The sequence below is a fragment of the Pollicipes pollicipes genome, unplaced genomic scaffold (genome assembly GCF_011947565.3).
Source record: "Pollicipes pollicipes isolate AB1234 unplaced genomic scaffold, Ppol_2.1 Scaffold_7262;HRSCAF=8765_pilon_pilon_pilon, whole genome shotgun sequence".
Lineage (NCBI taxonomy): Eukaryota > Metazoa > Arthropoda > Thecostraca > Pollicipedomorpha > Pollicipedidae > Pollicipes > Pollicipes pollicipes.
Window position 1 is genome coordinate 13583690 of NW_023597055.1, and position 13944 is coordinate 13597633.

The following is a 13944-nucleotide window of genomic DNA, read 5'->3' on the forward strand; positions in this document are numbered from 1 at the left end:
ATTTTCACTCTTGAGACCACCCTGAGCTGGATAATGCAACAGCGACACTCCCAACGATAATATGGCACCGACGCTTCAAACGCCGCTTTTCAGCCCTCATCTTCGCCCATTCGTGACTGCGGCCAGTGACAGCACAGCCAGGACCTTTCGCGGCAAAAGATTTTCGCGGCATTTCCCACGTCTTCTGAATAACCTGCTGTTGCGGACTGTTTGTGGACACAGCAGCCGTCGCGCGATGCGGACTGTGGAGGTGGCACACGGATGTGAATGCGGACAACCCGATGTAGACTGTGTGGACATCTGCATTTGTGGCACACGCTAGCCGCTGTGTTCCGCGTTCGGCGACTTCGGCGATTTCGCCGCGTGTCGGTGGACGCCGCTCCCACGTCAGCACCCATCTCGCCGATTTCGACGATGCGCGGGCCGCAGACCCATGACCAAATTTGCAATGCAAATCGCGCCGAAAACGCGCCGGCGCGGGCGGCGCGTGGCGCGCTGGTCGCGACAAATGTGGCGCACCGGACGATATGAATACATTTGCATGTGAATGGTACAGCGTACGCGCCTCCGCGGTGGGGAAATGTTCTCCTGAATTGAACTATTCAGGGCGAAGGCGATTGTTATTAGAATGGATGTGAGGGCGATTGAGCCTCGAGGGATAGCGCTAGAAATACAAACGTGCGTGGTGAGACCGTGTGTTTAACCTTTTATCTGGATTGATGTTAGTGACCTGGCGGCTTTCAGGGCAGTGGGAGTCAAGTAGGGAGCTGATCAAACTTCTTGGGCGCCGTGGGGGGAGGGGGGGGGGGGCGGGAGGATGTGTCCCTCTCTACCGTCGGATAGGGGGGGGGGGGGGGTACATTCCCCGCTACCCTAGCAAGCTTCTTGCGGAAAGCTATATTTTTCACACAGATTCTTATCAAATGGCACATATTCCCAATTTTTACCATCATGAAGTTATCACAAATCGGAAAGATTGCATCGCTACAAAGCCAGTACAATGCTACTGGGACTCTAAAGGACCCCTCGGCGATATTTCCCCTATGCTGGGAGAGCACGTTAAATGCCACCCGTGCCTGAGGCTCAAAACCAGATTAGGCAAAAGGGAAACGTGAAAAATAACGTTAAATTGTAGTGGACGTTGTGCTTTGCAATATCCTTGAAACCTGAGGTATGGTTGTTATTTTCATACGCTTTTATTGATCATTTCTCACGTCAAAGACCATCTAATGCTTCCAACACTTCTATCGTGATGCTTTTGCAGAAGTTTAATCAATCAAATGCATACAACCCGGCAGCTTTGTGCATGCTTTCCGTTCATTGCGCATCTTAAAATATTTCGCATACAGGTACTTTGCATGATAGTGCCAGGATTTAATATTTCATATACCTGTTACCCACGGTGCTCTATAGAGCAGGAATAGCAATTCGCACGACAGCTTTAATTAATTTCGCTTTTGAAAATATATCTTAATCCAATATCATTATATCTATGAACAATCGTCTTCGCAACAGCTTTGGTGTGATCAAGTTGCAACTAAGAATTAATACAAGGTCCCGATGGTCAAGGTGTCGATTCCTGAAACTTCTTTCAGTAGTAAAATATAATGGTGAACTTATATGAGTCAATAGCTAAATACATAGAAATGAGAGCATTTTCTGAAGTTGCTTCATTTGATCATGTCATGTCATGTCAATGTCAATAAACTAACTGCGACAAGTATGGCTCGAAAAAGAGCATAGCCCCATAAACCAGGAGTTTTAGCAATATATAGTGGGCGATTTCGCAGGAATTATGTGCAAGCTCTCATGATGTCAGAGGAAGTTTGACATGGCTTCCGTGGGGCAGATTTCGGTACGTGCCTAAGAAAATGGTACTGCAGAATTGGCGGGCATTGCGTCGTTTCACTTTCACGGCTCGCTGGAAAATCGGTAAGGGTCTCAAATGTCCCATACCGGACATGGGCATGGTTTTTTAACGCGTACTACACATGAAACCTACAACTTAAAGGGAATGTTCCACCCTTACATGGGGTTTTGAACTGAAACAGCCATCTTGAGGACCTTTTGATACAGTTCACGGTCATGCCCTTTTTAAGGTCCAAAACCCTCTGGTTCCTGACTTACACGCCCCCAAGTGTGGCAAAAGGTTTATTGAGGGATTGTTTCAAAACCACCTCCACAATGATGATGTCATAGAAACGTCATACAATCGCCATGACATTACAGGCTTTTTTTGCTTATGGTAAAAAGCAGCATGGCCGCTGACCCAGTCGCAAAAGCGATGATGTGGCACATATGATATGGAAGGTGATTGGCTGTTAGTAAGATTTCGCTGCTGAATGCGTGCCGCGAACGTTGGGACGTGAGCATTTCGGGTTGTGCGGCACTCCTCGTCGACGGGATATTTTCCTTATATCTAGGCCATGGGTCAAAGTTATAAAAGAGAACACCACTGTCTGCAAAAAGTACACCGAAAACAGAATGACGCTCTCCCGAATGTTTTAAAAAAGAAGATGCGACGATAAATCTGTCTTTTTTTCTCCTGCTGGCTTTTTTTCTTCTTTTACTCGTATATTTCATACGGACAGCTCGGTTGCTGCCGTGTGCACCGGAGCAAAGAACCTCACACGGTTTTCTGGGTTAGCAAGGCATTATGAAATTTGGGAAACATTAAAGAGAATTTAGACATATATTTCTCTAAATATTTCACACATATGGTACGACAAATTTAAATTTTGAACAAAAAATCTGTGTTTTACAAGAAGACCCTCCTGAGCCTGCATCACCATGAATCCCCGCTGGGACTTTGTTTCGAAGGGAGGTCACGGTGAAGTTCCGTAGCTGTGACTGAAGATCTGTGCGGAAATTGTGAGAAAACCTACAAGTTTGACTAGTACCCGCGAGCTGTAGCAAATGTGAGATCACACTTATTTGACAAAAGAGCTGTGAATCAGGGGCTTGAAATGGGCGTGATCACCGGTAGGTGCGTGCCAGTGGCTTGTACTGATGTTAATGCGATAAGAGTAGTGAAGCTCGTAAACTGGAAGAAACACTAGCACCTATGTTGCAGGGGTGTATGCAAAGGCAAGTTGCTACTTGATTATAATCTTGCCAACGTTTAAACCTATTGAAGCATTACAGCACTGTAATTAATCCATCGCATGCCATTATATTAGCAATTCATTTTCGTCCTGTAGAGGCTGGTCTGCGCAGTCATTGATGCACACGTTTGGTATAAGCTCACTTGATACAGCTTTGCGGAATTGTCTTCCCTTAAGAATTCCGAATTTTGTATGCAGGCAAACATCGCTTGCGAGTCATGAATGTCATAGTCTTATAAGATGATATGATAAGATGATAGATGTGAGGGGTTTAGGGGGCTACTGCATCAAATAACACATCCTTGTAACATGATAAGATGATCAGCAACTTGTGAGATGCTGGGTGCTGAGAAAGGTGGAGAAGTATTGCTGTTGGTTTCTTAGATAGTGCTCGAAAATATTTCTATCATGAGCTTTGTGTGCACTAGCAGCTTTACGGCTTCGATGCATCTTGCATTTGCTCAAATTCGTTGCTCCGCGTGCACGTAGACAGTCGGCCACGTGACCACCGACTGGGTTCGCAAATCTCATAGTGCGCGCGTGACTGCTCGCCGGGCTCACGTGACCTCCTGCCGGGTTCGCACCTGCCCCAGCACGTGGGTCACGTGACTACCTGCCAGCTCACTGTGACTACCTGTTCCAGGCCGTTGTTGCAAAAGCTAGGCTGGGATTTTTCTTTTCCTGTGTGTTTGTACTCTATCACTTCACGTTTGATTCTTTGCCCTTTGTATGTATGCTTGTTGTGGTCTGCCATCTGCTGATAAACTCCTTCGCTTCATGCCGGCAGCATCGCCTGTCTGTTCCCAGCTAACGTAAATCTCTCCAGCCATTTACACCTGTCGGCTCGTCCAGGCCACAGTTATTATACACATCACATCAGAGCGATGTCGGCACGTGAGCCGCCCGTTACGCTCAGCACGTCCGACCGTGAACTCGATCCCGCAATGCCGTCTTAGCCGCTCCGGAATGTTCCCGGGCCCGCACGCGCGAGTGCAGAGGTCACCAAGCAACACCCTCGGGATGTGTAAACTGATGCATGCTGCGTATGTTGCAAACGTGACCCGGCCACGGCCGCGGCTCGTACTCGTTATCGCACACGTACTCGTACTCGTACTCGTACGCGAGCGAACCACGGCTATCTGTGAGTATACCAGTGACTAACTGTGTTATAAGATACAAGTCGATCCTCCTCTCTTTAATGAGCTTTGAGAAGATGAACACGAATATTCGGATAGACGTGTTACATGGGTCACGTGACTGCTTTCCAGGCTCGCACCTGACCCGGCACGTGGGTCACGTGACTGCCTGCCGAGTTCGCACCTGTTCCAGCGCCGTGCACCCCGCGCCTCCCCCCCCCCCCCCCTCTCTCACGAAGCCATGAATGCGGAGGCGATCAACCGACGGTCCCCGGTCCGTTGTGCGCTTATTGGATCAGGATTTGCACGGACCGATGCACCGACGGTAGCTCGGGGGGGGGGGGAAGTGAGAGGGTCGCCGCGGAGTGAGAGGGTCACCGAGGAGGGGAGGGTCGCAGGAGAGGAGAAGGCCACCGGGGAGGAGAGGGTCACCGGGGAGGAGAGGGTCACCGGGGAGGAGAGGGTCGCAGGAGAGGAGAGGGCCACCGGGGAGGAGAGGGTCACCACCGAGGAGAGAGTCACCGCGGAAGAGAGGGTTACCGTGGAGGAGAGGTCACCTTGGAGGAGAGGGTCACCAGGGAGGAGAGAGTCACCGGGGAGTAGAGGGTCACCGTGGAGGAAGAGGGTCACCGGGCAGGAGAGAGTCACCGGGGAGGAGAGGGTCACCGGGGAGGAGAGGGTCGCAGGAGAGGAGAGGGCCACCGGGGAGGAGAGGGTCACCGGGGAGGAGAGGGTCGCAGGAGAGGAGAAGGCCACCGGAGAGGAGAGGGTCCACCGGGGAGGAGAGGGTCGCAGGAGAGGACAGGACCACCGGGGAGGAGAGGGTTACCGTGGAGGAGAGGGTCACCGTGGAGGAGAGGGTTACCGTGGAGGAGAGGGTCACCGGGGAGGAGAGGGTCACTGTGGAGGAGAGGGTCACCACCGAGGAGAGAGTCACCGCGGAGGAGAGGGTTACCGTGGAGGAGAGGGTCGCCGTGGAGGAGAGGGTCACCGGGGAGGAGAGAGTCACCGGGAAGGAGAGGGTCACCGTGGAGGAGAGGGTCACCGTGGAGGGGAGGATCACCGTGGAGGAGAGGGTCGCCGTGGAGGAGAGGGTCACTGGGGAGGAGAGGGTCACGGTGGAGGGGAGGGTCACCGGGGAGGAGAGGGTCAGCGCGGAGGAGAGGGTTACAGTGGAGGAGAGGGTCACCGGGGAGGAGATGGTCACCACAGAGGAGAGCATGGCCGTGGAGGAGAGGGCCGCCATGGACGAGAGGGTCGTTGGGGGAGTACGATGGTCGCCGTGGAAAAAAGGTCGCCATGGAAGAGAGGACCCCTGCGGAGTGAGAGGGCTGCCGCGGAGGAGGGGGCCGCCGTGGAGTGAGAGGGTCACCATAGAGGAGAGGGTCGCCGCGGAGGAGAGTGTCGCCTTCTTTCGAGGAAAACAAACATGCGGAAGTGCTGAATAATGGCTGTCACAAAGACACTATATGTGTGACATACGTCACTCCGCATATACGTCATGCCGCGTTAATGATACAAAATAACGCAAGCTATTCAGATATACAAGGCTGATGTAAATATCTAGTTTTATGTCGTCTGCTTGGGAACACTTTTCGAAAGTTTCGGCACTGTCATCTTCCAACAGCGCAACACGCGCCACTCGTGATAAGATAACTGAAACGAACACAATCCAGATTTACGACGTCGCTCGAACTTTGTAAGAAAATGCAAACAATATCTGCCTCCGACAATGCATGCATAAGTCTTCTTCACATGGGAACAAGCTAGGCGCCATCGACGTTTCTCATGGCGTTCCCAAGCATCGTTCATCCAGTGCTTTCCCGCCTTGTCTTGAGTAGCCCGGCCGGCCCTCCGCGTGCAGATGGGCCCCTGATTGCTGACGCCGCGCGTTTCACGCCCGCTGGACACGCGCGTACGGATGGCCCCTATTTGCCGGGGGCCGATTATTCGATATTCAATCTCGCGGCGCGCCCATAATCAGCCCGTCATCCGTCTTGCGGGTGTTCTGCGGCACGCTCTGCCGCACACAATGGACCCGCATCCGGCGCCTGCGATGGACAGTCCCGTCGAGCGTGGGTGGCCCGGGCGCGCTCGGCCGCAGGGGCGCACCCAGCGGCAGTGAGGCGGCGCGCGCAGGTGCGACCGGTAACGACGATAGTGAACCGTGCATGTGTAAGGGACTTGTATGACCATTTTCCCTGCAAAACTCTTGTTTGTTCGGTCATTTGGAATGTATGCAATCCTCAAGTAAACCAGCTACCAAAGCGGACTAGTTATATAACGCAAAAAATAAATATACGATGCACAATTTTAGCCTTGTGACTAAGACAACGAAGGCATTTGTCCCATCATGTAAGCCGGACAAAACAACAAAAAACGAAATGGTTTTCGAAATTAACGCCAAATACCGCCACTAAATCACTACAAGACGGCAGATCGATCACCTGTGTTGTCGGATGACATTTTTTTAAAGATTTGACCCGAACCCTGTGAATGGATGGACCTCAGGGATCAGAACTCACGCTTAGCAGTGCGTGCTGCGTGAGTCCTGACCCCTACCACCCGATCGCGCAATTCCATGTCAACGGCAGAATTTGGTGGTAAAAGCTTAACGTGCCACAATGCTCGGCACGGTCTGTCCTGCCCTCTGACGTCAAGTGACCTTCATCGCGACCGCTGCTACCGGCCGCAGGCCATCCTGGTCAGGGCCAAGTAGCGAGAGCCTAAAGCGCCTCGAGCACACCCGGCCACGGGTGGGTGAATCGAAAGACAGGCACTCTAACCAACTGAGCCACTGGGACGAACATGCATTTAAATTTACTTTCATTGAAACAACTGGCAACATTGAACATTGAAAAAGCGTCGCCGAGATTCGAACTCGCGGTCTTATGTTTACTTGGCATGCATTTTGACCAACTTAGCCATGGCCCCAGCCATCACCGCCAAACACGCGACTGCGAAAAAGTCCCGTGCGTAACTGGCAGCCTATTAGCGCTGCCTTGTGAGGCACCAGATACGTGCTCTTTATGCGGATCGGCCTTCAGGGACACCACCTGTGTGCTTATTGGGTGGTACATTCTGAAACGCCGGATTGATGACTTGGGGGAGCCGCCATCTGAAATCACAGATCTTTTATCTGTGTTGATAAGTGATTTTTTTCTCTCGATCACGTATCTGCGTAATAACAACCGGCGCCATGGCTTAGTTGGTTAAAGCGCCTGTCTAGTAAACAGGAGATCCCGAGTTCGAATCTCGGTGGTGCCTGTTTTCAATGCTATATGGCAATGCAGATAATGATTCTGTTGCCATCGACGAGATGAAGTGAGATGAATCATATTACCCTGATAACCGTATGGAATGGCAGGAAGCGTTTTAAAATCTGCGTTTTCGAAATCAACAGCCACAACGGCATCTCGAACACTACAGCACTCGTCAGTAGTGACAGGTTTATTATTTGCTATCGTATTGCATCAAAAAGGCACCACCGAGATTCGAACTCGGGATCTCCTGTTTACTAGACAGGCGCTTTAACCAACTAAGCCATGGCGCCGGCTGTCGCCTTTGAAACACGTTATCACGAAAAATTCCTCACGTAACTGGCAGCCTATGGGTGCTGCCTTCTGAGCCGCCAAATATGTGGATAGATAACGGTGGTCATGCACACACGTTACACACAATACCACATATACACTACATTGAAATATGTTCTTTTCAATCCAGCGAAAAGACCACCATCATCCGGTTAAGGACATCAGTAGCGAGTGCTCAAAATTGTACAAATTGGTGTTGTAGCTTTTGGAACCGGGTGAGATGCGACACGGCAGTATTACTCCAACTAACGGCACGGCACTCAGCCAAAGATCGTGCATAATCGCTGGAGGCATAAAGCGAAGCCTCATGATTACACGATTCGCTGCGCTGGGCGTGAGCACGGCGGTATTTACACGAGAAAGCCCAGCATCCTGTGTCTTTCGACACGGACGTCTATGTGATAAGCACAAGTTAGAATGGTCCCCAGAAGTACTCCAGATTGCGAAGTGATCTGAAGCTACTTAAGAGTAGGCCGTCTTTTGCATACTAGTAGTGCAACGATGATTTTTTTGTACTAGTAGTGCAACGATGAAAACTTTTGTTTTCAACTTCGGAGCTTTGTAATATGGTGACTATGTGTTTCCATTTGGGATTGGTAGTAAGATAGGGAACCGCTGTGGGAAAAAAAAACAAAAAAAAACACTCCTTTCAAAACAGTGTTTTGAAAGGAGTGTTCCATAAAGCACTTCACGGATTGATTGAATCCGCAGGTCAGATTGGACCGGATCAGAAATTCCTACCAACACTTGGATTGGGACCCGACCGGATTTTCAAATTTGCTAGCTATTGCGATTGATCGGACTGAAAACCAATCAACTGAAAATCATTACTCTATAATTCCTAAACGTTCAATAAACACAACAACTCAGAAAAGTCGACTTAGACCAAAAAATGCTGTACTTTCCAATCCTAACAATGCACAAACAGGCTACATAGAAAATAATTCAGCCACATATTCCTCATGTACGTTTTTTGACCAACAGATCACGTCGGTAAATTGGTATGAATGAGTGGTACTTAGATATGCTGTTATGGAGGAAAAAACCACACACCTTTCAAGGTAACTTGAATATTTACTGATCTCATTTCACGAGCTTATTATAGCATGGCAAACATACCTTCTGACATTGTCAGCAATCCCATTTGACCCCATTGGCAAGCTCTGCATTTAAGAGTTCAAAAAGGAGTGCATGGTGCATGCTTTCTTGGTAAAAAGCACACCACGAAGTTTTTAAGTACGAGCTCCTGTCCGCCAAAAAATAGAAAGATTAGCCCCATATTAACTCCAGCTGACATAAGCCGGTTTAACGTAACTCTTTGCCTGGCCTTCAGCCAGAAGTAAGTTTCCTCACCCCCAGCTATGACTCCAGGTCGCTGGGACAGGATAAAAAAAGCTTTATAACAGCACTACACTTCTGTCCCTGCAGTCACAACCATTGTCGTCATGACCCCCACCGTGTGCACCTCTACTGGTACGAATAAATGACGTTTGCGATTGGCCCAGCGGCAAGGGCCTGTTACCGAGGAGGACACTGGTGAAAGTCTGAACCAGAGCGCCACATGGGTCATGTGATACTGGCATTCCCAAAGTCAATGTGTGCCTCAAAAAGAGCCTCTGTGATTAGAGTCATAGGGTGGAAATCAAAGGCGAAGTAAAGCGTTTCGCTGTATTCGGGTGATTATAGCTCCAGGCTCGCATATCTTATTGCCAATCATTTAAGCCTTCATAGCATTTAACATACCAACGTTTGGACACATTTCTGTGTTTCAAAACATCGCATAACTCAAATGTTGGAAAAAGCAAGGCGAATGAATGGTATTGCCTTCAAAGTGGTGAGCAGGGTGTCAAATGATATGTATGCCAAGGGATCGGTTACATGAAATCGAAATTCTGAACTTTTCAGAGCGATTTCAAGAAAACTGATATTACTGATCAAATCGCACGCTTCTGGTGTAACCATGAGTGACAAGCATAAAGAAGAGAAGATGCTCCCCTTAAGATCTTTTTGCCAACAGTTCCATCGGGTTGTTATGGGCGAGGGCCTGACCATGTTCTCAGAAGGCACCCTCCACAGTTTGCATATGTGGCGCATGAACAGGTAGCGCCCCCAGAGCATGTATATTTTGCCTCAGAAGGCACCACCCATAGATCACATATCTTGTGTCTCAAAAGACAGCGCCCACAGACCACACATCTTGTGTCTCAGAAAGCAGCACCCACAGGTTGCCAGTCAAGAAAGTAATTTTTGTCGGTCACGTGTTTCGACAACGATTAGCCGGCGCCATGGCTTAGTTGGTTAAAGTGCTTGTCTAGTAAACAGGAGATCCCGAGTTCGAATCTCGGTGGTGCCTGTTTATGGTGTCTTACGATAACACTATAATGAATCTGTCGCCATCGATGACATGAGGAGAGGTGAATGATGTCGACGTCAGCGTTTACGGAATCAGCGACAAAACTATTTTAAACACCACGAAACGCGCTGATGGTCACAGATTGAGCATGTGTTATCAGATTGCATTCACGAAAAGGCACCACCGAGATTCGAACTCGGGATCTCCTGTTTACTAGACAGGCGCTTTAACCAACTAAGCCATGGCGCCATCAATGATATTCACAACACTTGACCACGAAAAAAATCCGCGGTGTAACCGGCGGCTTGTGGGCGCTGTGTTCTGAGACACTAGACATGCAAATGAGAAAAAACGGGTTACACATACACATTACATGAAATAAAAAATTTGCCCAACTCTCAAAAAACAACGCGCATGAAATGAACGCTCCACGAGTACCGGCAAACCTGAACAATCTGGAGTGGAATGAATTATTTGACTGGAAAAAGGTTGGTTGAGGCAGAGTGCAAGGAAAAACAATTGTAGGCGAAGGGAAGGCAGGTGAAAAATATGCTCTATCAATGATGACCGTTGGCAAGGGCTCATGGGAAAAGGCCGGTGTGCCGAGAGCGCCGGTTAAGTATGGTCTGACCAAACTGTGATATCAGGCAAACACAGCCAGTCCTCTGATGTCGAACATTGCATTAACACATTGTGTCGGACTAAGTAAAAGGTATCTTGACAAGTTTCTTCAACTAAGCGAGAAGTCATCACCTGGTGAAAGACAACAGGAGCGAGTCCTCAAGCTTGACCACATCACAGATTTGTTAAATGCTGTTATGGAAAACTAGAACTCCCATTCCTTCCAAGGTAACTCAAACTTCTAATGTTCTAATACCCTTACTTATCAAAGCACAGCAGCCACTCTTCCCGATATTGTCAGAAATTTTATTTAACGCCATTGGCAGACACTGCACTTCAGAGTTTAAAAACGGGTTAGGTGTATGCCTGTTTAGCAAAAAGCACACCACGGAGTTTTCAAATGCGAGCTCCTGTCCGCAAACATTAGAACTATTAATTCCATATTAATTCAAGCTGACATAAGCCGGTTTAACGTACTTTTTTGTCTTGCCTATAGCCAGAAGTAAGTTCGTACAGACCCAGCTATGACTTCAGGTCTCTGGAACAAACCAAAAAAGTTTTGTGACGGCAATATGCTTCCTTTCTGCAGTCGCGACCGTTGTTGTCATGGCAACCAGTGCGTACACCTCTGCTGGTGCGAGTAAACGATGTTTGCGATTGCCCCTGCTGACAAGGGGCCTGTTACCGAGCAGCACACTGGTGGAAAGTCTGAACCAGTGCGTCACGTGGATCATGCGATACTTCCATTCCCAAAGTCAATGTGCGCCTCAATACAGCCACTGTAACTAGACCTATAGGATGAAAATCAAAGGCATAGTAAAACGCTTGGTTGGATTCGTGGAATTATAGCGTCATATTCGTATATACATTTTTGCCAAACCTTCGAACTTTCCTTGCTTTTAATATACTGACATTTGGACACCTTAGTACGAATCAAACATCACATAACATGCATGTTTTAAAAAGCAAGGCAAATGCAACGTGTTAATGGTAAGCAGGGAGTCAAAGAAGATTTCTTTCAAGGGATCGGCTATTGAAATCGAAATTCTGAACTTTTCAGAGGGCTTTCAAGAAAACTGATGTTGCTGATCAAGTCGCATGCGTCTGTTGTAACTATAAGTGACAAGTACAAAACAGATGGGTGCTGCTTTTGAGGCTTTTTAACAAAAATGTCATCGGTTGATGTGGGCGTCGGCCCGACGATGCTCTCGGAAGCCATCTTCCACAGTTCACATATCTGGTGAATGGACAGGCGGCACCCCTAGAGTGCATACCTTTTGTCCCAGCAAGCAGCACCCACAGATCACATATTGTGTGTCTTGTAAGGTAGCACCCACAGCGCACACATATGGTGTCTTAAAAGACAGCACCCAGAGGTTACCAATTAGGAAAAGTGAATTTTCGGTCACGTGTTGAGGAACCGGGATTAGGCGCCGTGACTTAGTTGGTTAAAGCACCTGTGCAGTAAACAGAAGATCCCGTGTACGAATCTCGGTGGTGATTCTTAAAGCTTTTCGATAGCACGACAATAAATCTGTCGCCATCGACGAGATGAGGTGGGATGAATCATATAATCGTGGTAACCGGATGGAATAGCAGTAGATGTTTTGAAATAAGCGTTTCCAAAGTCAACAACTTCAACTACATTTTGGATAGCACAACATGCGATGATGGTGATGGATTGACTACCTTTGTTATCGTATTGCATTAAACAGAGGCACCACCGAGATTCGAACTCGGGATCTCCTGTTTACTAGACAGGCGCTTTAACCAACTAAGCCATGGCGCCGGCCCTCGCCCTCCAAACATGTGAACACGAAAAAAAAATCATGTAATGGCACCCCGTAGGCGCTGCCTTCTGAACTACCGAATAAGTGAATGGGTAAATCTGGTTATACATACGCATTACACAATCACACATGTCCCCACATCCAGGCACATGGCTCATTAAAGAAGCGCATTACGAGTACCTGAAACCTAAACAATTTGAAGTTGAACGAAAATTTGACTGGGAAAAGGTTGATTGAGGCTAGCTGCAGCATAAAATGATCGTAAGGGAGGGACACGTGAAGAATCCAATTTTGACAGAGCTGACTGAGACAGTTGTAGTGTGACTAAACTCAATCGTAAGACAGTCAGTCCTCTGATGTCACGCATTTTGTAACATTGTGTCGGACGGAACGAAAGGCATCCTGAAAGATATTGTTTTCAATCAAGCCAGAACACCACCATTACTCGGTAAAAGGCATTGAAAGCAAGTGCTCAAATTTAAACCTATTACAAATCGGTGTTGTATTTCTTGGAACAGGTTGAGATGCGACAAGGCGGCATCACTCCAAATAACGGCCGACACTCAAACAATGGTCGTACATAATCGTTGAAGACACGAACTAAAGCCTCATCATTGAACCACGCTTGATGTGAGCACGGCGGTATTTTTACGCTTCGGACGAGAAAGCTCAGCGTCCTGCTGCTTTCGGGACTCACGTCTATTTGTTACGCAAAGGTGAGAATGGTTTCCAAGGGGCGCGAAATCGCGAAATGGTCTGCAGCTATTTAAAAGTAGGCCACCTTGTGCTTGGCAGTAGTATGACGGTGGTGGACGGACAGCAAATACGAAGATATTGCGCCTAGCTGGGTGCATTGTCAGTATCCAATCTTTCGATCATTGACAGAGCCAATCCCAGTCCTCTTGACTGGTGAAATAAGCTGCATTTGTATATATGCTTTGGCATATTTATGCTTCATAACAGTACACAATGCAGTCACTTATAACACGGTTGAAAATATCGGTCAGAAAGCAGGCGAGCAGCCAGGTCCTGGGATTCTGCCTTGTGAAACACTAAATGTGTGATCTGTGGGTACTGCCTTCTGAGACAAGAGACACGTCATATTTGGGTGCTGCCTTCGGAGGCATCAAGTATGTGCTCGGTGGATCCAGCGGTCTGAGACACAGCATATGTGATCTGTGGACTCTACCTTCTGAGACACCAGCTATGTGATTTGTTGGTACTGCCTTTTGAGACACCAGATCTGTGCTCAATAAATGCGGTCTTCTGGGACACGAGATCTGTGATCCTTGGGTGCTGCCATCTGAAATACAAGATTTGTGATCTGCGAGTGCTGCGTTCTGAGAT

General features: G+C 48.4%; 5 non-coding genes across 5 annotated transcripts; 2 read left to right on the plus strand and 3 right to left on the minus strand.

Annotated features, from left to right (window-relative positions):
* Positions 1-7433: 7433 nt before the first annotated feature.
* On the plus strand, positions 7434-7507 carry TRNAT-AGU (transfer RNA threonine (anticodon AGU)). The gene has a single exon. It is a non-coding gene; the product is annotated as a tRNA-Thr (tRNA).
* Positions 7508-7719: 212 nt separating this feature from the next.
* TRNAT-AGU (transfer RNA threonine (anticodon AGU)) lies at positions 7720-7793 on the minus strand. The gene has a single exon. It is a non-coding gene; the product is annotated as a tRNA-Thr (tRNA).
* Positions 7794-10112: 2319 nt separating this feature from the next.
* TRNAT-AGU (transfer RNA threonine (anticodon AGU)) lies at positions 10113-10186 on the plus strand. Its single transcript has one exon. It is a non-coding gene; the product is annotated as a tRNA-Thr (tRNA).
* A 175-nt stretch (positions 10187-10361) lies between these two features.
* Positions 10362-10435, minus strand: TRNAT-AGU (transfer RNA threonine (anticodon AGU)). Its single transcript has one exon. It is a non-coding gene; the product is annotated as a tRNA-Thr (tRNA).
* Positions 10436-12522: 2087 nt separating this feature from the next.
* TRNAT-AGU (transfer RNA threonine (anticodon AGU)) lies at positions 12523-12596 on the minus strand. Its single transcript has one exon. It is a non-coding gene; the product is annotated as a tRNA-Thr (tRNA).
* Between the last annotated feature and the right edge of the window lie 1348 nt (positions 12597-13944).